Source organism: Lutra lutra, chromosome 14, assembly GCF_902655055.1.
Source record: "Lutra lutra chromosome 14, mLutLut1.2, whole genome shotgun sequence".
NCBI lineage: Eukaryota > Metazoa > Chordata > Mammalia > Carnivora > Mustelidae > Lutra > Lutra lutra.
Genome location: NC_062291.1, coordinates 41,955,596 through 41,982,976, shown reverse-complemented (window position 1 = coordinate 41,982,976; position 27,381 = coordinate 41,955,596).

The following is a 27,381-nucleotide window of genomic DNA, read 5'->3' as shown; positions in this document are numbered from 1 at the left end:
AAGCGCATGTAGCCAGGATGTGGAAAACAGTTTGATGAAGGGACTACTACAAAGGTATGGACAGGGTTAAGGAATCCAGCAAGTGGTACTGAGGCACCTAGGGACTAAGTGCAGCAAGAAGCCATTACCGCTCTATACCTGAAAGGCAAGAGTAGGAAATGGAGTTATTAGATTCAGGTGAGAGCTAGAGCTGTGGAAAGGGGCTGCCCATATCTAATTGTCGTGATAGAGCAGCATAGTCACCGCGAGAAACATTGTGCTTAGACAGGAAGGAAAGGATGTGCCTGTGGGTGGTGGTGGTGGGGGATGGGAGGGGTGGGGTTGGTGAGTACCCGGAAATCTTTCTCTTCATAACCTCTGATCTCTTGCTGGTGCCTCCTATTTTCCTCTATTACTTGAACTCAATCAAAAGCCACAGGGATGGAAGCCTAGAGATGTAACTTCCTCAAAGTCAGCCCCTGGTGGGTACAGAGTAGAGCAAAGATAGAGAGAGAGTGGGCCAGGCATGGGGGCGGGCAGACATAATTACCAGACCATCAAGTGTATTTCCTTAATGCATGGACTTGGTTAAAAATCTATACAAATTCTCTTTTCTGCTAATGAGTCAAGCACACTTGTGCAGTCCATACGGGAAGTACCAGACATGGAGAGAAAGGGGGAAACAGCTTTTCTGTAGCTATTGAGTACTATGATTACATTATTGTAATTATATAGTTATGATCATTACCCCACAATTAAAATGTGAGTTAATTAAGGAACAGATTCTTTCTTGGTTTATTTCTTTTTTTTTAAAGATTTTGTTTATTTGAGAGAAAGAGAGAGGGAAAGACAGGATACAAGCAGGAGAAGGTACAGAGGAGAAGGGAAAAGCAGACTCTCCACAGAGCAGGGAGCCCAAGTGGGACTCAATCCCAGGACTCCAGGATCTGACCCGAGGCAAAGCCGATGCTTAACCAACCAAGCCACTCAGGCTTCCCTCTTGGTTTATTTCTATATCTAATCCCTATACCCCTATCTCTCACCAATGCTGTCATCAGAGTGAGCATTTTTAATATTTTTTCAAAGAAAATACTTACAAAGAAGAAGCTCCTAATTTAGCATCATTAAGAATATCTATTAACCAGTACATGCTCTTGGAAATATTTCCCTAGTACATAATATTTCTCTAGTACATATGTCAATAGTATTTTGTAGGAATACTTTGATGGTAGGGCCATGTTTGTTAAAGAAGATTCCAAAGGGTACTTGAATCCTTGAAAGTATGAAGACAATGTATAGCAGAGTAAAACATAATGCATATAAAGTTACAAAAAATAAAAAAAATCTCACTATGGAAACTATTTAAATAGACACACAGAAAATATAGATTTGAATATTTCCTTATGAGAACAAATGTATTTTTTATCAGAGAAACAATCTTACTAATGCTGTATTATAAACAGTTGCAAATCACTTTCATAGAGAATAACTTTAATTGGAAAAGGAAGTTAATCTGTATGTCTGTCAACAAACTTTCCTGGCATCTCTTGAGAGTTGGCGAACACCCTTATTTTGATTGTTTTGTAGAGAAAAGAAATCATGAAATAATTTTGATCAGAGAAGGGGTAGTAGCGGATGGGGGGGAAGCTAATCATAAATTTGAATATTGTCACACTCATAATCACTGGTAAAGAGAATTCATAAATATGAGATTGTCCACTGATCAGTGGGTCTTAGGTCATGGGCATGGGAGTGTTTTGACCTGACCTCCAACAAGCAGTGAGAAGAATGATGTTTCACTGACAAACAGGTTGATAGGAATTGCTATGGTTGGAAGCAAAGCTCCACCTGGGTAAACACACCTATGCCAGGTTCATCTGGGTAAATGCTTCTTTGGTCATGAGGATTATGGTGTTTCCCTGTGAAAATGATTAGGCAGAATATACTGTGTATTACTAGTGAGACTTTCTACTATCAGGATATGGTCTCAAAGCAGACCTCCAATATGAGTACAGTTGTCACAGGTGGTGAGGTTTTACTGGATGCCATTTTGGCACAATACTTCACTGTAGCTAAATAGTAAGTATTCTAATTAGGTAGATTAATTCCCATTCCTTCCCATTCCTTTTCAAGATTGTTCTAGAAATTCTAAGGTTTTTGAAATATTTTCAAAGAACTGAAGATCTTTTGTGATAAGATGGCCTCTCTGTATATATTATAGCCACAAGTATTACTTTGGGGATGTTAGCTTGAGCCTGGATAAGCCAAGATAGGTGTACAGACTACAAAACATTTGTGGTCACTGCTATTTGTTATGGTCTCTAAGATCCTGATTCAGTCTCAATCAAAACTGTCCACAGATGTACCGGACCACATAATTTGGAAACTGATCGGGATAGCTAACCGAAGTAAGGAAAAAAGTATCTGAGATCTCAAGGGGAGAAAGAAAGGATTATTTTCTTTTCTCCCTCCATATTTCATCTCTGCTTATCTTTTTATGTTGAATTCATTTGCTATTGCAAAGAAGTTTTCTCTGTGGGGCTGGACTGGGTGTTTGACTGCAGACTTGTAAGCTTGGAAAACCATGAACTCCTGGTGAGAGAGAAAATGTATGACTCAGCAATTCTGGAAGAAAAGTCCTGGGAAGATTTCTGATTGCCTGTACTGAGTCCTGAGACCATCCTTCAAAGTATGCCTGTGGTGAGGGGCTGAAATATTCATGTTGGGATGGAGAGGAGTGGTGGGCATTGTGACTGGCATTGCATCACATATCATGGTGTATGTGCCAGCTCATTTCTGCAAACTTAGGGGCCCTTTTTCCTTTTCAGAGGATATCTTAAAAAAGAATTTCTCAGGGCGCTTGGGTGGCTCAGTGGTTAAGTGTCCGCTTTTGGCACAGGTCATTATCCTAGGGTCCTGGGATCAAGCCCTACGTTGGGCTCTCTGCTGGGTGGGAAGCCTGCTTCCCCCTCTTCCACTCCCCCTGCTGGTGTTCTCTCTCTCACTGTCTCTTTCTCTGTCAAATAAATAAAATCTTAAAAAAAAAAATTCTCTTCTTTAGAATATGAAACTTAATTAAAACACATTCCAAGAATTTGTATTGTTTCTGGTGTGTCTTGAGACTTTCTCTTCTGGTAATATAGTCAGCTCTGAGAGGAATCGGTCACATCCTTCATCAGTCTCCTCTAATGGAATGTAAACAGCCCTCTAATACCTTCTTGGTATTAAAGAAAAGTTACAGGTACACCCTTTAGATGATACTTGCTCACTGTGTTGACACATGGGTCTTGGATCCCAGAGAAATCAGGAAGGACCTGTTTGGCAGAGGTACTAGCCGGAAGTGGCAGCACCTGTCACAGTGATCTTTACAACTCTCCTGTAGCTCTGTCTCTGTGTCGATCAAACTCAACCCTCCCCAAAGCCACTCTTTGGCCTTCTCACATCTTTTGTATTTAAACTGAGGGATACCTTACACCTGTCCTGATTACTATCCCTCCATCAAAGCCCAGCTCACTCATTCCCTCTATAATCAGTCCTATCAAAACTCGGGACTTCTCCCTCTGAATTCTGGAGTCAACTTTATTCTCTTCTGCCTTTCACTGTAGTAATTTGTATTAGTGTCTCATACAACTCCCTGCCCCCCAACAAATGTATTGTTCTTGAGTCCCTTTCTTTCATACTATCTTTCGTCCAGCTAACAGCATGACAAGTGTTCAAGGACAAATTTATGGATTGTTGCTTTTTTGTAATTTCTTCAGTGATTCCTTCTATTGCCCACTGGAAGTCCAATTTACAATTTGAACACGAGGATGAAACTTGCCCAGGAGTGCTCCTCCTCGTTTCGTGTGACCCGACTATCAGCAACATTTGACTGTCTAGTTATTCTACCCGGGTAGACTCTTTCACTTTTGAGGCTGCATTTTATGATCTCTAAGCTCAAGTTGCTAATGCTGAAATGAGCCACCCAGGAAACAGAACCCTTAGTGAAGCTTGGTCATAGGATCGCGTCTTCCAGGCTGGGAGAGGTTAATTGGGTCAGCTCCAGAGAACAAACTTTTAATCATTTACTGATAGACCACTGGCTAAACCTAGGGTGCTTACCAGTCCAGATGTGATAGGAAGAGTCCTGGTTTGTCCAAATTTCTCCTTTCATGCTCAAAGTTGTTGCACTTTGGATAACTATATAGTCACCCCACCTAACATTAGGGCAGTATGGAAAGGCCATCCACAAAAGCACTTCAATGCCAGTCAAACCTGAAGTATATGGTGTGGCCTGGCAGGGCTTTGGTTCTGCTCTCTGCCATAGCCAATGACATAGCCTTCTCAGGCTACAGTGGTTCTTCAAGAATGAAGAAAAGAACCTCTCATTCACAAGCCAGTACAAGGTTCAGCCAAGCATGTTCCAGCCAAGAATGTCTGGATTTGATAGTGACAGATCCTTACCAAGCACACTTCTTTCTCCAGGGGTTTATCCTGATTAGTTTTTAGGGTTTCCAGTCTTGGGTAAACTGAAAGCCCAAGATGTTTAATTGAATTTCTGTTCTCATGCACTGTAAAACATCAACTTCAGGGAAAAACCTGAAGGAAAAAAATATAGTAAATGCTCACCTGGGTGTGGTCTTTTTAGAGGGAGAAGTTCAACTTTAACAGTTCCCAACATATAACACCAATTTCAGGGAATGTGAAGTGATAAAAATGTAATATTTTTTCCCTCTCTCAAGGTAATGACTAAGTCATAGTCTGAACATTTGTAAATGACATCTTTCCGGCTGACTCAGTTATATTTTATTATTTAGAAGACATGTTTTTTGATTTTGAAATGAACACTTCTGACCTTGTTTTGTTCCATCTCATAGATAAAATACTTGAATCCTCTTTAAGGTATAACCTTAAAACCTAAAACCAATGTTTTCTGAAGCTTTCTGATTTTTTTTAAAGGAACTATATTTAATTGGGCTTACGTCTCTGAACATGTATTAATAATCTTGTTTTCCTGAATCTTTTCATAAATCTGGTGATTTTCTGCAATTTCTATTTTATTTTCAAATTTCAAATCTATTTTCACAATTTATAAGCATAGTGTAATACAGAGACTCGAGATGAGTTATCTCATGTTATGTTTAGCTCCTGATGGAGAGAAAAGGACAATGTTTAGACCAACTCCAGTTCTACTTGGCTAAATTAGGATCCCAGTTTCTTTTGGGAAGTATGGAGAAGTGAGAACTGGGAAAAGTCTCCTCAAGGAGCTCGAAAACCATAGAAGTTTCATATGGGTTATTTGCTGTGGTCCTTATAGTCAACTGTGCCCACTTGCTAATGACTTTAGAGGTCTCATTATGCAGCAGCCACCACAGGTGACTTCATAGTTAAGTATCTGTATCAGTTGCTCTGCAAAGCCCCAGTTGTTGGTACATGTGATTCAGGTTTTCATAGGATCATGATGTCTTATCACCAGGCTGGAGGTCCTCCCTCACCTCAGCTCCTGCTGTTTGAGTTAGGGACATCAGCTGCCTTCCTCTGGCTGAGGATTCTACTTATTCAGCGTTTGATAAAATTTTTCCTTGTATGTAATCAATAGGTTAGCCTTTTCTTTGGTGGTCTTTGGCTATTACTATTTAATTTGGCATTAATAATAATAATAATAATAACAACACATTATTATTATTCAAAATGCCAGCTTTCTTATATTGTTATTGGTAAATGATAAGCAGTGTGTTACCAAGATCTTGATGAAGTAGATGCAGGTATCTAGATTTTACAGATAAGGAAAGTAAGATACTAAATAATCTCTTGCATTTGCTTGCTACTAAATGACAGAGCACAGGTTTAAATTGAGGGCAATTTGGACCTAAAATCCAGACCTATATCCACCGGCATAATGATGATTTTCTTGGTTTACAAAGGAAAAGCATTATTTTTAATTTTTACAAACTGTTGTCCATGTCAATGGGAAATTGTTCGTGTCAGTTGAGTTAAACATGTAATATAAGGGCAACAATTTGATTCTAAACCCTATGTTTCCCTTTTTACAATTCTTTCTCAAATATCATTCAGTGAGGCAGTTATAGGCAGATCCTCCAACGAAGACACTGAGTCCCTTGAATACTGAGTGATGTGTATCAGATAAGGACTTTATATTTTTGTCTGTCCCTGCCAGACCCAGCCCAGCATGTACCTGCTGGATAGCCCGATATGGTGCTCCATAACAGATGGTGAATGAGACCAGAAATCAGCTTCCATCAGCCCTACACCATAAACCAGTCAGTGGAGTGAATGTTAGATACTCTTTCAATAACTACATGAGGGCGTCCCCATGGAAGAGGGTAGATTGACTAGAGGCAAAGAAGGACTCTTGGGCCAGTCCCTCAGGACTTCCTTGGTTCTTGGTATTATCTCTCTCCATGATTGGATTCTGAATTTAAGATACTTTTCTTATATCTGACCTCCAGCATTCTTTGGGCGTTATTACTAGGTCTCTCTTTGGGTGTTGTTACTAGGTCAGGAATCTTCATCACAAATAAATGATGTTGGCTCTTGGTCAAAAGTATTCTTAGACAACATAGTTGCTAATAGACTGAATTTAAATATGTAAGTGGAAGGAAGATGCCTTGCCCAGTTTTGAGCTGTACATAATTTTTAAACTTATTTGATCCCTCTCTGAAATATCATTTCCATTGCACTTTTTGATGACTAACTTTGCATTGCTTGTGATTGATACAAAGAGTGTGCATGCTCACATGCCCAGATAGATGACATGCTCAAGAAAATATCCTGGGACTTGCCACATGTGACCACATGATTGCTATGTTCCATGTATAGTCAACCCATGAAATGGGCTTTAGTTTTGATGCCACCTTCATATGCCCCAACTTGCAATAAATGGGCATCATATTCCTCTGACTTATTAGAATCACTTTTTTATAAGGGGGAGAAATCTATCATATAAACTCCAGATTAAATGATATAACTACCCTCCCTCTCCAGCATTTAGGAGCTTCCTACTTGCCCTCCACTCCCAATCAGAAAGCATCATCCTTCAGAAATAATTGCCTGCTCTACTTGTGCACATCCTTCTTTTACTCTCCATTATGACATGACCCTATAGAATCACCTGGACAGTCATAGAAGGGAAACTGAGAGTCAAAGCTGGAGAGGACCTGTTCAAGTGTAAGTGGTAGAGTGTATAAAAGCAAAGTTTGGGCATTAGCCCTGGTGTTGCCTCCTATCTGTGTGTTCTTTGGTAAGAAACTTCACTCTGTGCACCCCATGACATGTAGTACTGGCATACTGAGAGCAACAACTCCGGGTGTCACAGAAGAGTAATGCAGAAGTACCTGGAGCATGTAGCAGTGTGTGACTCATAATTGAGTTACTACTGCTCTGTTATCCTGTGTCTGTTACTTGGACATTCATTCACATGTATCTGAAAGCCAAAGATGTTTTGTGACTCATTTGGTAGAAATCTTGATATAAACATATGTGAAGCTATTTATAATCTTTATTTATCACTCTTCATATGAATATACATATGTTGCTTGGCAGAAATATTAATATGTCTGATTTTGGTTTGTTACTTAAGGTACCTATGAGGCAGATGTTATATACAGTATTTATACCATGAGATGTCTCTAAAACCTATGAGCCCCAAAATTCTGAAACAGACTTGGGTTTTGATAAGGAATGTTGACTAGTATTAGCTCTCTCCATAATTCTTATGGGTGGGGGGCAGGAGGGTACTGAAAAAAAATGAAGTCAAGGGCTAGGTTGAGAGAGGCAATTATGAGAAATAGATCAAGAATGAAGAAGAGAAGCCTTCTCAATGTTCAGACTTGCTTTAATACACCCTTTGCTGCACTGTTGTCAGAGTATTGGAATGTCTTGAAAGGATGTGGGAAGGGAGCTCCTGACATGTGTGCTTGTGATCTCAGGCATTGCTTAAATATAACTGACAGAGATGTGAAGTCATTTGGACTTCATCGTTTGAAAGTGGTTGAATCCGATTTTTCCATTGAACTGGGTCTAGTTACTGGTGAAATTCTATGGCAAATATCCAAATTTAAGCAACACAATGTCTTTATGTCATTTGCTGTCTCTTCTGAATCAAAGTAAATCACCTTTTCTGAATATTAATAATTTTGTGTTGGTGTTGTTTTCTTTATTCTAGTCTTCTGGAGGTTTCTATGTCTGTGTATATGTTTTAATATAGTCCTGAAAGTATTACTAAGGAGAACTATTCTAGATACTTTTTACAATCCCAGCAATTGCATCTTTCATTTAACTCCTGGGAACTCATCAGAAAAAAATGAGACACCAAATAGATTCATGTAAATATTTGTAATCTGATATGGTGATGATTCACTGAGGACACTAGAAGAAGGATCTGGCTTATACTGTGCTGCTAGCCTATGGACTAGCCATTTAGGAGGCTAGGAATGAACTCTCTACCACAACATTCTTCCGGGAGTTCTTGGAGAAATTTCTTCTCAAACTCCTCTCCTGGGGGCTAAGATGAGCTACATGATTGCTCTCTAAAATGTTCAAAAGACAATGAAAAATTGAAAATAATTATACAAATATGAAATAGGTAGCTGAGAAAAGTGTAGAACTGAAGGACTTGGGGGGGGTTGGATGTAAGGGCCTCAGACATATGATGGTTAATAAGTGAAATCTGGATATTGATTGAGTGGATCTTTTCCAGGACCACAGGATGTTTTATTCTCCTTGGACGCACCCTACAAAATGAACATTTCCCATCTTTTTTTTTTCTTCATCTTTTTTTTTTAATTTTTTCAGCATAACAGTATTCATTATTTTTGCACCACACCCAGTGCTCCAAGCAATCCGTGCCCTCTACAATACCCACCACCTGGTGCCCCCAACCTCCCACCCCCCACCCCTTCAAAATTCTCAGATCGTTTTTCAGAGTCCATAGTCTCTCATGGTTCACCTCCCCTTCCAATTTCCCTCAACTCCCTTCTCCTCTCCATCTCCCCTTGTCCTCCATGCTATTTGTTATGCTCCACAAATAAGTGAAACCATATGATAATTGACTCTCTCTGCTTGACTTATTTCACTCAGCATAATCTCTTCCAGTCCTGTCCATGTTGCTACAAAACTTGGGGATTCATCCTTTCTTTCTTTCTTTCTTTCTTTTTTTTTTTTTTTACAGCTTTATAAACATATATTTTTATCCGCAGGGGTACAGGTCTGCGAATCGCCAGGTTTACACACTTCACAGCACTCACCATAGCACATACCCTCCCCAATATCCATAACCCCACCCCCCTCTCCCAACCCCCTCCCCCCATCAACCCTCAGTTTGTTTTGTGAGATTAAGAGTCACTTATGGTTTGTCTCCCTCCCAATCCCATCCTGTTTCATTTACTCTTCTCCTACCTCCTCAACCCCCCATGTTGCATCTCCTCTCCCTCATATCAGGGAGATCATATGATAGTTGTCTTTCTCTGATTGACTTATTTTGCTAAGCATGATACCCTCTAGTTCCATCCACGTAATCGCAAATGGCAAGATTTCATTTCTTTTGATGGCTGCATAGTATTCCATTGTGTATATATACCACCTCTTCTTTATCCATTCGTCTGTAGATGGACATCTAGGTTCTTTCCATAGTTTGGCTATTGTAGACATTGCTGCTATAAACATTCGGGTGCATGTGCCCCTTCGGATCACTACGTTTGTATCTTTAGGGTAAATACCCAGCAGTGCAATTGCAGGGTCATAGGGTAGTTCTATTTTCAACATTTTGAGGAACCTCCATGCTGTTTTCCAGAGTGGTTGCACCAGCTTGCATTCCCACCAACAGTGTAGGAGGGTTCCCCTTTCTCCGCATCCTCGCCAGCATCTGTCATTTCCTGACTTGTTAATTTTAGCCATTCTGACTGGTGTGAGGTGATATCTCATGGTGGTTTTGATTTGTATTTCCATGATGCCGAGTGATATGGAGCACTTTTTCATGTGTCTGTTGGCCATCTGGATGTCTTCTTTGCAGAAATGTCTGTTCATGTCCTCTGCCCATTTCTTGATTGGATTATTTATTCTTTGGGTGTTGAGTTTGCTAAGTTCTTTATAGATTTTGGACACTAGCCCTTTATCTGATATGTCATTTGCAAATATCTTCTCCCATTCTGTCAGTTGTCTTTTGGTTTTGTTCACTGTTTCCTTTGCTGTGCAAAAGCTTTTGATCTTGATAAAATCCCAAAAGTTCATTTTTGCCCTTGCTTCCCTTGCCTTTGGTGATGTTCCTAGGAAGATGTTGCTGTGGCTGAGGTCGAAGAGGTTGCTGCTTGTGTTCTCCTCGAGGATTTTGATGGATTCCTTTCTCACATTGAGATCCTTCATCCATTTTGAGTCTATTTTCGTGTGTGGTGTAAGGAAATGATCCAATTTCATTTTTCTGCATGTGGCTGTCCAATTTTCCCAACACCATTTATTGAAGAGGCTGTCTTTTTTCCATTGGACATTCTTTCCTGCTTTGTCGAAGATGAGTTGACCATAGAGTTGAGGGTCCATTTCTGGGCTCTCTATTCTGTTCCATTGATCTATGTGTCTGTTTTTGTGCCAGTACCATGCTGTCTTGATGATGACAGCTTTGTAATAGAGCTTGAAGTCCGGAATTGGGATGCCACCAACTTCGGCTTTCTTTTTCAATATTCCTTTGGCTATTTGAGGTCTTTTCTGGTTCCATATAAATTTTAGGATGATTTGTTCCATTTCTTTGAAAAAAATGGATGGTACTTTGATAGGAATTGCATTAAATGTGTAGATTGCCTTAGGTAGCATAGACATTTTCACAATATTTATTCTTCCAATCCAGGAGCATGGAACATTTTTCCATTTCTTTGTATCTTCCTCAATTTCTTTCATGAGTACTTTATAGTTTTCTGAGTATAGATTCTTAGTCTCTTTGGTTAGGTTTATTCCTAGGTATCTTATAGTTTTGGGTGCAATTGTAAATGGGATGGACTCCTTAATTTCTCTTTCTTCTGTCTTGTTGTTGGTGTAGAGAAATGCAACTGATTTCTGTGCATTGATTTTATATCCTGACACTGTACTGAATTCCTGTACAAGTTCTAGCAGTTTTGTAGTGGAGTCTTTTGGGTTTTCCACATATAGTATCATATCATCTGCGAAGAGTGATAGTTTGACTTCTTCTTTGCCGATTTGGATGCCTTTAATTTCCTTTTGTTGTCTGATTGCTGAGGCTAGGACTTCTAGTACTATGTTGAATAGCAGTGGTGATAACGGACATCCCTGCCGTGTTCCTGACCTTAGCGGAAAAGCTTTCAGTTTTTCTCCATTGAGAATGATATTTGCGGTGGGTTTTTCATAGATGGCTTTGATAATATTGAGGTATGTGCCGTCTATCCCTACACTTTGAAGAGTTTTGATCAGGAAGGGATGCTGTACTTTGTCAAATGCTTTTTCAGCATCTATGGAGAGTATCATAAGGTTCTTGTTCTTTCTTTTATTAATGTGTTGTATCACATTGATTGATTTGCGGATGTTGAACCAACCTTGCAGCCCTGGAATAAATCCCACTTGGTCGTGGTGAATAATCCTTTTAATGTACTGTTGAATCCTATTGGCTAGTATTTTGGCGAGAATTTTTGCATCTGTGTTCATTAAGGATATTGGTCTGTAGTTCTCTTTTTTGTTGGGATCCTTGTCTGGTTTTGGGATCAAGGTGATGCTGGCCTCATAAAATGAGTTTGGAAGTTTTCCTTCTATTTCTATTTTTTGGAACAGTTTCAGGAGAATGGGAATTAGTTCTTCTTTAAATGTTTGGTAGAATTCCCCCGGGAAGCCGTCTGGCCCTGGGCTTTTGTTTGTTTGGAGATTTTTGATGACTGTTTCAATCTCCTTACTGGTTATGGGTCTGTTCAGGCTTTCTATTGCTTCCTGGTTCAGTTGTGGTAGTTTATATGTCTCTAGGAATGCATCCATTTCTTCCAGATTGTCAAATTTTTTGGCATAGAGTTGCTCATAGTATGTTCTTATAATTGTCTGTATTTCTTTGGTGTTCGTTGTGATCTCTCCTCTTTCATTCATGATTTTATTTATTTGGGTCCTCTCTCTTTTCTTTTTGATCAGTCTGGCCAGGGGTTTATCAATCTTATTAATTCTTTCAAAGAACCAGCTCCTAGTTTCGTTGATTTGTTCTATTGTTTTTTTTGGTTTCTATTTCATTGATTTCTGCTCTAATCTTTATGATTTCTCTTCTCCTGCTGGGTTTAGGGTTTCTTTCTTGTTCTTTCTCCAGCTCCTTTAGGTGTAGGGTTAGGTTGTGTACCTGAGACCTTTCTTGTTTCTTGAGAAAGGCTTGTACCGCTATATATTTCCCTCTCAGGACTGCCTTTGTTGTGTCCCACAGATTCTGAACCGTTGTGTTTTCATTATCATTTGTTTCCATAAATTTTTTCAATTCTTCTTTAATTTCCTGGTTGACCCATTCATTCTTGAGAAGGATGGTGTTTAGTCTCCATGTATTTGGGTTCTTTCCAAATTTCCTCTTGTGATTGAGTTCTAGCTTCAGAGCATTGTGGTCTGAAAATATGCAGGGAATGATCCCAATCTTTTGATACTGGTTGAGACTTGATTTAGGACCAAGAATGTGATCTATTCTGGAGAATGTTCCATGTGTACTAGAGAAGAATGTGTATTCTGTTGCTTTGGGATGAAATGTTCTGAATATATCTGTGATGTCCATCTGGTCCAGTGTGTCATTTAAGGCCTTGATTTCCTTGTTGATCTTTTGCTTGGATGATCTGTCCATTTCAGTGAGGGGAGTGTTAAAATCCCCTACTATGATTGTATTCTTGTCGATGTGTTTCTTTGATTTTGTTATTAATTGGTTTATATAGTTGGCTGCTCCCACATTAGGGGCATATATATTTAAAATTATTAGATCTTCTTGTTGGACAGTTCCTTTGAGTATGATATAGTGTCCTTCCTCATCTCTTATTATAGTCTTTGGCTTAAAATCTAATTGATCTGCTATAAGGATTGCCACTCCTGCTTTCTTCTGATGTCCATTAGCATGGTAAATTCTTTTCCACCCCCTCACTTTAAACCTGGAGGTGTCTTCGGGTTTAAGATGAGTTTCTTGTAGGCAACATATAGATGGGTTTTGTTTTTTTATCCATTCTGATACCCTGTGTCTTTTGATTGGGGCATTTAGCCCATTAACATTCAGGGTAAGTATTGAGAGATATGAATTTAGTGCCATTGTATTGCCTGTAAGGTGACTGTTATTGTATATTGTCTCTGTTTCTTTCTGATCTACTACTTTTAGGGTCTCTCTTTGCTTAGAGGACCCCTTTCAATATTTCCTGAAGAGCTGGTTTGGTATTTGCAAATTCTTTCAGTTTCTGTTTGTCCTGGAAGCTTTTAATCTCTCCTTCTATTTTCAATGATAGCCTAGCTGCATATAGTATTCTTGGCTGCATGTTTTTCTCATTTAGTACTCTGAATATATCATGCCAGCTCTTTCTGGCCTGCCAGGTCTCTGTGGATAAGTCTGCTGCCAATCTAATATTTTTACCATTGTACATTACAGACTTCTTTTCCCGGGCTGCTTTCAGGATCTTTTCTTTGTCACTAAGACTTGTCAATTTGACTATTAGGTGACGGGGTGTGGACCTATTCTTATTGATTTTGAGGGGGGTTCTCAGAACCTCTTGAATTTTGATGCTTGTTCCCTTTGCCATATTGGGGAAATTCTCTCCAATAATTCTCTCCAATATACCTTCTGCTCCCCTCTCTGTTTCCTCTTCTTCTGGAATCCCAATTATTCTAATGTTGTTTCGTCTTATGGTGTCACTTATCTCTCGAATTCTCCCCTCGTGGTCCAGTAGCTGTTTGTCCCTCTTTTGCTCAGCTTCTTTATTCTCTGTCATTTGGTCTTCTATATCGCTAATTCTTTCTTCTGCCTCATTTATCCTAGCAGTGAGAGCCTCCATTTTTGATTGCACCTCATTAATAGCTTTTTGGATTTCAACTTGGTTAGATTTTAGTTCTTTTATTTCTCCAGAAAGGGCATTTATATCTCCCGAGAGGGTTGCTTTAATATCTTCCATGCCTTTTTCAAGCCCGGCTAGAACCTTGAGAATCGTCATTCTGAACTCTATATCTGACATATTACCAATGTCTGTATTGATTAGGTCCCTAGCCTTTGGTACTACCTCTTGTTCTTTTTTTTGTTGTGAATTTTTCCGCCTTGTCATTTTGTCCAGATAAGCGTTTATGAAGGAGCAAGTAAAATACTAAAAGGGTGGCAACAACCCCAGGAAAATATGCTTTAGCCAAATCAGAAGAGATCCCAAATCGTGAGGGGGGAGAAAGGGGATAAAAAGGGGTTCAAAAAGAAAAAAAAAAAGAAACTATTTAAAAAAGAAAGCCGATAAAGAAAAAAATATAAAAAAGAGGAAAAAATATATATATATTAGATAAACTATTTAAAAAACGTTAAAAAAGAAAACGGTAAAAGTTAAAAAAATTTAGCAGAAGAAGTGAAAAAGAAAAAAAAAATTGAAAAAGAAAAAAAAAATTTAATTAACTGCAAGGCTAAAAAATCATGGGGAAAAAGCCATGAGTTCCGTGCTTTGCTTTCTTCTCCTTGGAATTCCGCCGCTCTCCTTGGTATTGAAACTGTACTCCTTGGTAGGTGAACTTGGTTCTGGCTGGGTTTCCCGTTGATCTTCTGGGGGAGGGGCCTGTTGTAGTGATTCTCAAGTGTCTTTGCCCCAGGCGGAGTTGCACTGCCCTTACCCGGGGCCGCGCTGAGTAATCCGCTCGGGTTTGCTTTCGGGAGCTTTTGTTCCCTGAGTGCTTTCCATAGAGTTCCGGAGGACGGGAATGAAGATGGCGGCCTCCTGGTCTCCGGCCCGGAGGAGCCGAGAGCCCGGGGCCCCACTCCTCAGTGCGCCCTCAGAGAACAGCGCCCAGTGACTCCTGTCACCCTGGCCTCCGGCCGCGCTCTGAGCTGACCGAGCCTGCAACCGGTTCAGGGCAACCCCGAGCTGAGAGTCACTCCTCGGCTCTGTCTCTGTAGCCGGCTTCCCCGCTCCAATACCGGTAAGCTCTGCGACACTCAGACACCTCCGATCCTTCTGCGACCCTGCGGGACCTGAGGCCGCACTGACCCCGCCTGGGCTTCACCCCAGTTAAGCCTCTGGAGCGATGTCCCTCAGCAGAACAGACTTTTAAAAGTCCTGATTTTGCTCCATTGCTCCGTTGCTCTGCCGCTCGCCGGGAGCCGGCCCCTCCCCCCGTGGTCTATCTTCCCGTCGCTTTGGATTCACCTCTCCGCCAGTCCTACCTTTCAGATAGTGGTTGATTTTCTGTTTCTAGAATTGCTGTTCTTCTTCTCTTCAATCTCCCGTTGGATTTGTAGGTGTTTGCAATCTTTAGATAAGCTATTTAGCTGATCTCCGCTACCTGAAATAGTCTCAGCCTGCTACTTCTCCGCCATCTTGACTCCTCCTCCATTTCCCATCTTTTTTGAAGGCCATCAACTCCAGAGACCTAGCTTATCATCTCATAGGAAGCCTTATCCAAATTGGGATCATTCTGACAACTGAACAGTCTTTCTCTACATAAAGATAGAATACACATCCCTGTAAATTTCAGGATTTCGTCGTCTTCATGTTTTTTAAGGGCATGCCTTAGGCCTGGTTTATATTGCGATTTTCTGTGAGGTTTCCTCCCTCAGACAGGCTGTGTCCTGTCGTTTTTAAGAACGATGGCATGAACCGCGTATAAACTACCTCTACCACTTCCTGGCATTACCACCTTCAGCAATCCACTTAAGTACTCTCAGCCCGAACAGTAATAATGCTAATCTTATGGAACCATGTGAATATTAAATGAAATAATGCACACAAAATGTATCAAGTACATAATGTAAAGTACCTGGAGCATAGTAATCAATATCTGAGAGCTCTTCATATTGCAATCACATAATCACACTATCCCCTTTCTTCATATAAGTCTCTTCTGCAATAAGAGAAATCCTCTTAAAACGGTAAGAAAGGCTGCTTCTCTCAAACATTTTTCTCATACCACCCCTGCAGGGAGACTTTTTGTATGCAGTTAGGCTCCTAGAATATGGTTGCTGGTTGATAAATCCATGGTCCCTGTTGGAAAGCTGGAAGGCAGCAGAATTTTGGAGAAAGACAAAGTTAGCATGTTTCAAGAGCTTGTGGCACACAGAACAAGACCTGTATTTCTTTTATTTCATCTAACAGAGTCTGATCTCCTTAGCTACAAGGAATCTAGAGCTGTGGAAGAACACATTAACTGTCTGTAGATGGTTTAACAATGGGAACTTGAGAGAGTCTGAAAACAAGACCAAAACCTTCAAGGAAATAGCCTGCAGGAATTTGTGATGCTGTTTAGGGCAGGCTGCTTAAAGGTCGTGATCACTGGAGGGGAACATCAGCTATGTATGGAATTTCACACTGGGTATGTCCCCATTGCCTTCACCATGGTGGAAAGTTGTTTTTTGTCATTTGTTACTCTTTAAGGATTTCCAGGACAGAATGTCCAAAGTCCCTGACCAAGTAGCAGAAAGAAAGCAAATTTAGTAAACCAATGTTGTGGGTTGAAGATTTTTATTTATTTATTATTTAACAGAGAGAGAGACAGCGAGAGAGGGAACACAAGCAGGGGGAGTGGGAGAGGGAGAAGCAGGCTCCCCGCTGAGCAGAGAGCCAGACCTGGGGTTTGATCCCAGGACCCTGGGATAATAACCTGAGTGGAAGGCAGACACTTAACAACGGAGCCACCCAGGCACCTCTGTTAAAAATTGGTACTAATCCTATGTGCCACTCGTCCAGTAATCATCAGTTTACAAAGTATATCACTAGGATCAAATTTTCTCTATTTGCCTCTAAATTCATTTTAATAGCTGTGACCGTTAGACTGGATGATGTGAGGGTGGGGAGGAAGAAAAGTCATGTGAGTGTGATTAAAGACCTGAATCTTCACAGGCAAATTCCCCTTTAGTGAGTTTCATTAGGTAAAGGCTTTTTATCCCTAACTTGAATTTCACTTTTATTCACTAATTACATTCTTTATGATAATCCTGCAAAATATTTTATTCCCATTTTAGAAATAAGAAATAAGAAAATTGAGTTCATTCAGAGTGTTTTGGTAATTTGTTAAAAGGAAATATTGGCTAGAATAGGGCTGTATTTCAGATCTCAGTGCTCTAACTCTTATTGCTGAGCCTTAAAGTTTGGCTCCTCTTTCATTATTATATATTTCCACTTACATTATGTCACTAGATTGTGTTGCTCAGATGTGAGAATTATTAATAGATATATTTATAGAGTGTTTCTGTGACTTCACAGAGAATATCACTGCCTCTTAATTCATACAGCTTCTTCTTCTTCTTTTTTCTTTTCTTGGTTTAGGGATGAAATAACAGAGGTACATTTTAGATATGCAATCTTATGTCCAGGTATTGTATAACAAAAGAATCTGGCTGGCCTTTAACCATAGCTGTTGAGAGGGATACCCTAAACCCTTGGAATTTCTGGTGTGAAAGTTGTATCTTTGTTATTCATGCTGGGCCCCTCAGACCACATCTGAGTTTATCCTTAGGAGATGATCCAGGATGGAGCCTGGTTGTACCAGAAAGTCCAAGTGATTAGAGGTTTGGAGGCTTTGAGCTGCTAGATGTCAACTCAACCTGCAGGGAGGGGAGAGGCTGGAGACTGAGTTCATTCTCGTGGCCAGTGCTTTAATCAATGGTGCCTAATCAATGGTCCACCCTCTCCCTTAAAAAAAAAAAAAAGAAAAAAGAAAAAAAGAAAAGAAAAGAAAGGAAAAAGAAAAGAAATACCAGATAGCTAGGCTTGGGTGAGATTACTGGTTGGTAATGTAATTCAATGTGCTGGGAACATGACATGACCCCACAGTGACAAGACACAGAACCTTTTCATTTGGGACCTTCCCAGACCTTGCCCTTTGCATCTCTTCTTTTGGCTGGTCCTCATTTGTATCCTTTTTTGGTGTAGTCAAGCTGTGATTATAGATATGGTTGACCCTTGAAGAACATGTGTTTGAACTGTGTAGGTCCACTCACACATAGATTTTTTGGAAAAATATACATTACCATACATTTTTGTAACATTTTCTTTTCTCTAGCTTACTTTATTGTGAGAATACAGTATCTGGTGCATATGATATCCAAACTACGTGTTGATTGATGGCTTATGTTATTGGTAAGGCTTCAGTCATCCTTAGGTTATTAGCAGTTAAGTTTTGGGGAAGTCAAAAATTACAAGTGGATTTTGTACTGTGTAAGTGGTCAGTGCCCTTAATGCCCACAATGTCTGGAGGTCAACTGTAGAGCATTTTGTGAGTCCTGTGAGTCATTCTAGCAAATCAGTAAACCAGAGGATATAATGGGAATCCCTAAATTTGTAGCTGGCTAGTCAGAGTTTTAAGTAGTCTGGGAGCCCCCAAGATTCTGTGTTGTGTCCAAAATGAGGACAATCTTGTGGGGGACTGCATTTTTAGTTTGTGAAGTTTGGTTGAGTGCTGAGAAGTTAGTGTCAGATTTGCATTGTACATGGGTATCATTTTGCCCTTTCCTTGTTTCTTTTCATTGAAGTATGGTTGACATACCATATTACATTAATTTCAGGTATACAATACAGTGATTCAACAATGCTGTATACATTGTACTATGCTCATCTTGATAGATGGATGGAGTTATCACTTGTGCCCATAAAACATTATTAAAATATTATAGACTATATATGCCTTTTCTCATTTTGAAAATGATGCTATGATGGTTCTGAGAAGCCTCAGGATTCAGACACACCCAGTGAATAGAAAAGCTTAGCAAAAGCAAGATATGACAGCCAGTATGGCACTCAGCTCAAAATTACTGAATACTTTCCTTGGGTTGTAACAGCTGCAGCTGCTTTAAAAATGCATTTGACAGAAAGAGAAGAAAGAAACAATGAATTCCTTACACAATCCGTTAGCATACAAGGAAACTATCAGTAAAAGATGCTTTTCCATTGGAATAAGAATGTTATGTGGCTTGAGTTATGATTTAGATTTTGTAGGAGAAAAAGTAACCAAAAAAGCAAGACTTGAAGACCTCATCTTCATGAGGAAGTATCAGGTCCTTGATTACGCTTAACTGCTTTCTGTAGGTACTTAAGGGTGGTAGGTATAAAAACTCCATCCTATAAAACTTTTATTTATTTCAGAGGGCTTTAAAATGCCAGTCATGAGAAACATTTCTCCTTGTTTTTTATTGTTTGTATGTTTGTTTGTTTGAAGATTTTATATATTTGAAAGAGCAAAACAAGAGTGAGAGTGAGAGTGAGAGACAGGACAGAGAACATTAATGGGCATGGTGGACCAGAAGGAGGAGAAGCAGGCTCCCTGAGGAATAGTGAGCCCGATGTGGGGCTCGATCCCAGGATTCTGGGATCATGACCTGAGCCTAAGGCAGATGCTTAACTGACTGAGTGACCCAGGAACCCCACATATGTTTAATTTCTCAGACTTGTCATGAATTTAATGACTATATGATTAAAATTTCTGGAAAAGGGACAATATTCAAGGAAAAGTTATTCTTTGATATTAGGGACAGTACATGATACAATATGATACTGATGATTGATAGAGACTAAGTTACACTGGTAATTAAGATCAATCAACATTTCTTTCTGTACTAGGTCATTTTGTTGCCAGTTTTCTACCCATGTGGGGCAGCATACCTAATAGAATAAGCATTCACACTGGCATTTCTTTTTATTTATTTATTTATTTATTTATTAAGGTTCTACTTATTTATCAGAGAAAAAGAGAAAGCACAAGCATGGGGAGCTGCAGGCAGAGGGAGAGGCAGGCTCCCCACTGAGCAAGAAGACTAATGAGGGGACTTGATCCCAGGACTCTGGGATCATGACCTGAGCTGAAGGCAGATGCTAAACTGACTGAGCCACCCAGGCACCCTCACATTGGCATTTCCTAAAGAAGCATGAGAGACATGTGGAGCAGGGTAATCCCAGCTGCCATAATCTGAAGCAGAGATACTCTAACACCTACAAATGAATAGTGAGAAGCAAAACTGTCCATCAATCTCAGCCTAGATCAGCTAATTCCTAGACAAACCACAGATGCTTGAGATGATTGTTGTTCTTGGTCACTATTTTGGGGAAGTTTATTATATAGCAATTGCTCATTGGTATGTAGTCTGAACACTTGACACAGGTCATTTATTCATTGAAATTCCAATTTGCAATAACTTAGAATTTTACATTGGATTCACTTAATATTTCTAAAATTTAAAATTATATGTCATCCACTAATGATTTATTTATTTATTCTCAATTATTGAAGACATGTCATGGGTCAAAGAGATAACAGAAAAGTCAATTATATACTATTTTGAAAATGAAAAAATGTAACTCTCCATATCTTATGAAAAGTAGTTAATGATATACAGAAAAAGATGCAGTTGTAAATGCTCTTAATACTAACCAAGAAAAGTGTATATATACACTTACATGTATAAAATTGAATGAAAATATGACAGAAAAAAAATCATATCAAATTTTAATAAGACTTACTGCCATAAAAGCAGAATAGTTGGGTATGGGGTTGGTAGAAATAGGGAAGAATAAATAATTTGGTAATATTTGAATTGTTCTCAAAAACAGTATTTTTAAAAAGATTTTATTTATTTATTTGACACAGAGAGAGATATAGAGTACAAGCAGTGGGGAGCAGCAGGCAGAGGGAGAGGGAGAAGCAGACTCCCCGCTGAGCAAGGAGCCCAATGTGGAGCTTGATCCTAGGACCTAAGATCATGACCTGAGCCGAAGCCAGCTGCTTAACCGACTGAGCTACCCAGGTGTCTTCAAACATATTATTTTATTTATTACACAGTTTTAAAAAGTAGCCAAGGGGTGCCTTGGTGGCTCAGTCAGTTAGACAGCTGACTCTTGATTTGAGCTCAGGTCATGACCTTGGTGTTGTGAGATCTATCCCCAGGATGGGCTCTGAGCTGAGCATTGAGTTTGCTTTGGATTCTCTCTCTCCCTCACAGGGGGAAACTCTGTGCCTCTCCCTGCTCTCTCTGTCTCTCAAGAAAAAAAAAAAAAAAGAAGCATCCAAAATATTAGGGTTTGTTATCTTTAGGTATTTTAACCATAGTTATATATATATATTTGTTTTTATATGACTTAGTTTGAGTTCTCCTGAAAGCCTAGCTTGAGAAAGTTTTGCAATCAGATAGTGTTTTTGGAAAGTGAAACTAGGATCCAGACTGAGGGCAAAGCAAGATAGAAAAGGCAAATAGGCTGATATAAAGATAATGCTGTGGGTAACAGGTGCTCTATTCCACTAGAACCAACTGAAAAGTATTCAGAATGTCTTCCAGATGGATTGGAGGCTGGAACCTATATCTACCACCTCCTTCTTTGGTTGAGGGTTGACTACAGGGGTATTAACTTCCCTATGTTCTAAGTCATGGTTACATAAGAGCTAAGTGGGCTCTTCCAATTTTGGAGAAGTTCTAGGGCCAAAAATCAAAGGACCACACCTTGGAAACTTGAGGGATGATGATAACACAATGTGAATCTGAGCTCGAATGGAATGACTTTAATCAGTAACAGTTCAAGGGGATGTGATGCAGCATTCCATTCCATTACAATTTTCTTTTTTGTTTATTCTTTGTAAAGAGAAATAAAATTTATTCTAAAAGCATCTTGGCAAAATATGCTTTTCCTCCCTGTTATGGGAAGGAAGGATTATTGGAAGCATTTTTAGTATTTACATTCCCAGCGTCATACATTTAAATACCCTACTGCAAATGTTAGAACTGCCTCAAATATCTACATATTTTATAAATTGGTTGTAGAGTCATTAATTAAATACACTGATGAGGAAACATAGGCTTGCCAAGATACAATGCCTAATGATGGATCATTTTGAAATCTGCCACAAAATACAAATACTAAATCTAAAATGTCAAGAAACATATGATTAACATAGGTCTTTTGTTGTTTGTATTTTATTATTTTATTCAGTAATTCTTCACGGGTTAGAACTATTTTCATTTTTTGCTTTATAGCTCTCCAAATGGGAATGACCAACCCAGCAACCTATCTTGCCCTTGATCTGAAAAGAAAATTATAGGATTGAACATCTTTTCATGACTTCAGTAATGAACCAGTTTTCTAGCATGGACTTTTTTCTGTTTCCCCATCTCCCTTCCCCAAAGTCTTGATGTACCTTTTTCATTTTCATTTTGATATAGTCATTTATTTATCTATTTACTTATTCAACCAACTGATGGCTTTTGAATTCTTGTGTTCCAGATGCTCTAAGAGGTGAGGTTAAATGAGATAGACATGGCTGTTCTCTTCACAGACCTGGAAGCTTTTAATAAGTGGAAAAATCTTTGAATCATCTTTCAGATTTGACACAGCACTGTTTATCTAACATACCACCTTGGCTCTTCTTGACTAAAAGTTCTTTTTGTCAAGACTTGGTTAACTCAGTTTTTCTTGAGGAAATAACCCTCTCTATCTGGGACAGTTATGGACTCAGGACTTTCCTACTGAAGCAAAATAACTTAATTTTCCATGAGGTTCTGTAACAGGGAGGGAATTTAACTTTTCTAACTCTACAGTTATAGCTATACATTTATCTGGATAGCTTATAAATATTTACTCTAATGATGAATCATCTTATTTAATAGATGCCTCATAAAGTGGAGAATGATAAAACATTTTTTTTTTTATTCTAGCAAAGAACTTATTTGAGGAATACACGACATTGATTTTCTCTATGTCTGTATGACTACTGCTTACTCTACTAACCAATGTTGTTTCAACTTACATCAGGGACTATTAACTGTGGAGAATCATGCCAGGGCCTCCTTGGACATATTTCTTTCAGGAAATGCCTTTCCTCAACTGGGCCTATCTTCAAAGGGCCAGTGGGGACATTTTCTCCAGATCCCAGCCTGAATTTTTAAATGTATGTTTGCATCCTTATCTAGAGTCTTTTCGATAGCAGAATATCCCCTATCTGCTTGCATTTGTCACCATGACTCCCTTCTTAGGTACTAAGGTCTTTGATCTATATTTATTTCATGGCCTGAACAAGATTTCTAAATGAATTTCTTGGGTTATGCTATTTACCCTACCTTTTCTTAAACTGCTTGAAATAGAAACTAATTTTCTTTAATGGTTCAGAAGCATGTAAATCTCCTTGCTTGAAACTAAATCTTAACTGCAATAAAGGGTTTTGCCTTAAAATGTTGATAAATTTTAAACTTCTCACAAAATAAAACAGTGTGGTGTCAGATTTACCTTACATTCTAATTATTTGTTTAAGAAACATACACACAATCTTCCATACATTTTAATAGGCTACTGAATGCTATTTTCTTGGCTTACATGAGCTAAATAACTAACCCACAATAGATATAATGTCTGTATTCTTTAAGCTCACTAAGAAAAAGAAAATTATAAAGGAATTTATATAGAAAATAAAACAGCCCTAAGAATTACCTAAAATGTATAATTCACGGTTTGAAGTCTTGTTTTTAGCTGTGAACTCTCTCATTTGTCAGCTCTTCATTTGACGTTTAATTTTCCCAACATTCATTCATCCAGTCTTTAAATAAACATTTAAGTACTTATTGCTCTAATCTGATTTAGGTATTTTGGTAAAAGTTAAAATCCTAGTCATTTAGGAATTTAGAGGATGGAAAGCAAGACAGTATATACATCAGAAATTGAAATATGATATAATAATTGTGACATCTAGTCACTCATCCATTTCATTCATTTATTCCTTGACTTTTTAATTAATTATTTGATTCTTTAGTTAATATTTTGGAATTTACCCCATCTATCATATGTTTTAATAGAAAGACAGATAAGACACAGTTTATAACATCAAGTAACTAAACAGTTTATAGGGAAAGATACACACAAAAATAAAAAATCAAATCATGTATCAAACATATTAATAATAGAGACATGCATAAGGTCTTATGAGAGAAAAGAGAAGGGGAACTTATCATTGTATAGGAAAGAGTCAAAGAAAATTTTCTTAGTGATACCAGAAGGAAGTGGAAGGAGAAGAACTTTCAAGACCAAATGTACCACCTAAGTAAAGGCAGAGGCATAGAAATACATGGAATGTGGGAGGAGTTACAAGCTTTTTTGGTTTTTGGGAAGTTATTCACCAACAAAGGAGCAGAAATGAGGCTAGAGATATGAAGGGTCTGGCTCATGTAGGGCAAATAGGTTGTTTTGTAGATCTTAAAATCTAATCTATAAAAGTGAGGAACTATTTAAAGTTCTTAAAGGAGGAAGTAATGTTATCACATGTTTTGTTTTAGAAAATGTTATCACATGTTTTGTTTCAGAAAAGCCACATTAGTGGCTAGTGTATAGGAGGGACTGTAGCTCCTAGAGAAACATAGTCATCATACAAGGTCAAACCAAGTTCCAGGGATGACGAGAGAAGGGCTGGTTTAAAAAATACTGAGGAGGTACTTTGGTTTACCAGTTGGATGGCAGAAGTTTTTGAAGAAGAGAAGTTAAAGCTGGGTGGATAATAATGCCACTGATAAAGATGTCATCTGATTGAAGAGCAGCCAGTTGAAGATGGACTATTTCAGTTTGGGTAGGTTCCGAATTTGAGGTTTGGTGGAGACTTTCAGCAGGTGGTGGAGTACATCAGCAGGCATGAGGTTTACAATCATGAAATCTAAAGGTGGATGGAATCACCTAGGGAGGGTATGTCCAGAGAAAGAGCACTGGGAATGGGGTCAGCCCGGGGACAATCACCTGTACATGAGGAATGGGAAGAAGGAGAACTCTTGCAGAAGGAATGAAAGGGTTGGTGAGTGGGAGGAGTATGTGTGGGAGTAAGGAAATGTATGGAGGACCAGGGGAGCCTAGGTCATAGAGAGTTTACCCACCTCATTAGTTTCAGTTGCACCAATATGTTCGATTAGATAAAAAGCTGACAAATGGCTGATTAGTGTTTTATTGATGATCATGGTTTTATCAATTTCAGTAGCATTCTGGAAACATGAGTCACATTTTGAGGGAAGCAGAAGAGACTAGGAAATGTGGAATGTGAAGACAGATAACAGATTGTGTTATTCTGAGAAGTTTGAGTTAAGAAGGGCAGGGAGAACATAGACAGTATTTAGAAAAAGACATAGATTTAAGGAAGAGTTGTTTTTCTGGAAATGAGAAGCAGACAGTTGCTAATACATGGGTGAGCCAGCAGAGGAGTGCTTAATGAAGATACAGGCTAGCATGTCCGGTAAGATAGCAGAAGACATGAAGACAAGAGCAGCTGAAAAGGACCTACTTCCCCCACCTAAAGGGAAAGCTGTATTGGGCATATAGATGCAGTGGGACAGTGAGAACCGGCGAGGATCCTGCCTGAGGGATTACACCAGGTAGGCACCAGCACAGTGGCTATACTTAGAGAGCAATGGGTCCACCAGCAATACATTCACAGACAAAAAACACTAGATATGGGTCTTAAGGAAGATGAGAAATAACTTTTTTGTTAATGCAACATATATCTATTGAGAATTTAGAGTGTGCTCAACATAGGTTTACCCTCAAGGTAGTTACATTTAGGTGAGATGAAGAGCACGGGGAAAGAAAATATGCATAAAGAGACAGAGGCATATTAAATCTTGGCCTGTTACGGTGTCCCTAAATTCTGTGATATCACTGAAGGGATGAGTTAGCTCTTTCCTGTAGCTCGGACAGAGTAAAGTAATTGTAACTCTAAGTATTTGTGGTTTAGTATGATGACTCTGGTAGGAGCATAGGGAATGTATTGGAGGGGGATAAAACTAGAGACAGACCCACTATCAAACAGTCCATTGCAATATCCAGAAAGAAGGTGATGAAGATCTGAGATAAGACAGACAGTATTAACTGGGATACATTAATTTGACAAGTATTTTATAGACCTATTTTTAAGGCATTGTGCTAATCATTTTAGAAAAGAATCAGATATATATGTGTGTACACATATATTTTTATGCCTATATGTGTAAATAGGGAAAGCATTACGGTTATATTTATATTGCTAGATGTATCTCTAGCTTTGCTGCACAAGAAATCAGTTATGGTTTGCCTTCAGACTGCAGTTCTAGTCCATGCGTCTTCCATTCTAGGTCCCATAGCCATGACAACACAGAGGGGATGTGATCTTCCTCAATTCCTATTCTTGTCCTCCACATATGTACTAAATACAGCCTTCCTCTAGTCTCAGAACCTTCCAGCTATACTTTTCTTCATATCTCATCCTTCGCCTCTCCTCTTCAGAAGCAAGAAAGGACAGAAGCACAAAAGCTGGCAGAATCTCGCGATTCCCCTTGAAGTTTCTGCTGGGATGCGAAGCGTACCACGTCTTCTCACCTTCCACTGGCCGAGGCAGTCTTCCACATGTGTGTATGTATGACTTGTACAGCAGTGATAATCAAAACTCATAACACCTGGTATGGCATAGGCACAGACCAATTAGAGTTGATGCACTAGAGTGTGGTGGTGGTGGCCTCTTGCTAGCACGTTATTACATTAGCTACTGATGTGGAAAAGATATGAGTGGATCCAGAGGACAGGCTGGGATAGCTCAGGTGATATAGGATCTGGGAGACTGAAAATGTGGGTATTCACCAGTCAGTAGAAAAGGATTCTGTATTTCAACAATCACTTAAGCTACATTGGTATTACTGGATGGCCATCAGACATGGGTGTGTAAGTGTGTGTGTGTGTGTGTGTGTGTGTATGGATGGATGTGTAGGCAGGTTCAACATGGTAATAAGGGCAATAGGGTGTTTTAGGATTATTTCTATTATTTCTGGCTTGGGTGATGAGGTCATGAGGTGATGGGAAAGACAATGCAGGGGAAAACTGATTAGGGAGGAATAGTAAATTAGCTTTGGTAACATATATTAAGTATATATGAGCCCAAAAGTTCAATTACAGGTCAGCTATGTCAATCAGACAGAGAAGAGAAGAGAAGAGATTATGCTATAGATAAACCATACATTGTGTAACCGTCAGCCCGTAGATCACTAAGACCCAAAATGTAGAAGGCATTAAAAAAAGACCAATATGTTTGTACAAATCAAAATATACAACTTATGGATATCAAACATTTAACAAACCTAAAAATAAAAGCCACACAACACTTGCATAATGTAATTTACATGGCAGGCAAACATTTAATTATTTTAATATATAGAGAACATACAAACTAATAAAAAAATGCCACATACCCAACATAAAAAATAGGTAAGAATAACTATAAATGGCTTATAAACCTACAGAATGAGTTGAACTCCCATAA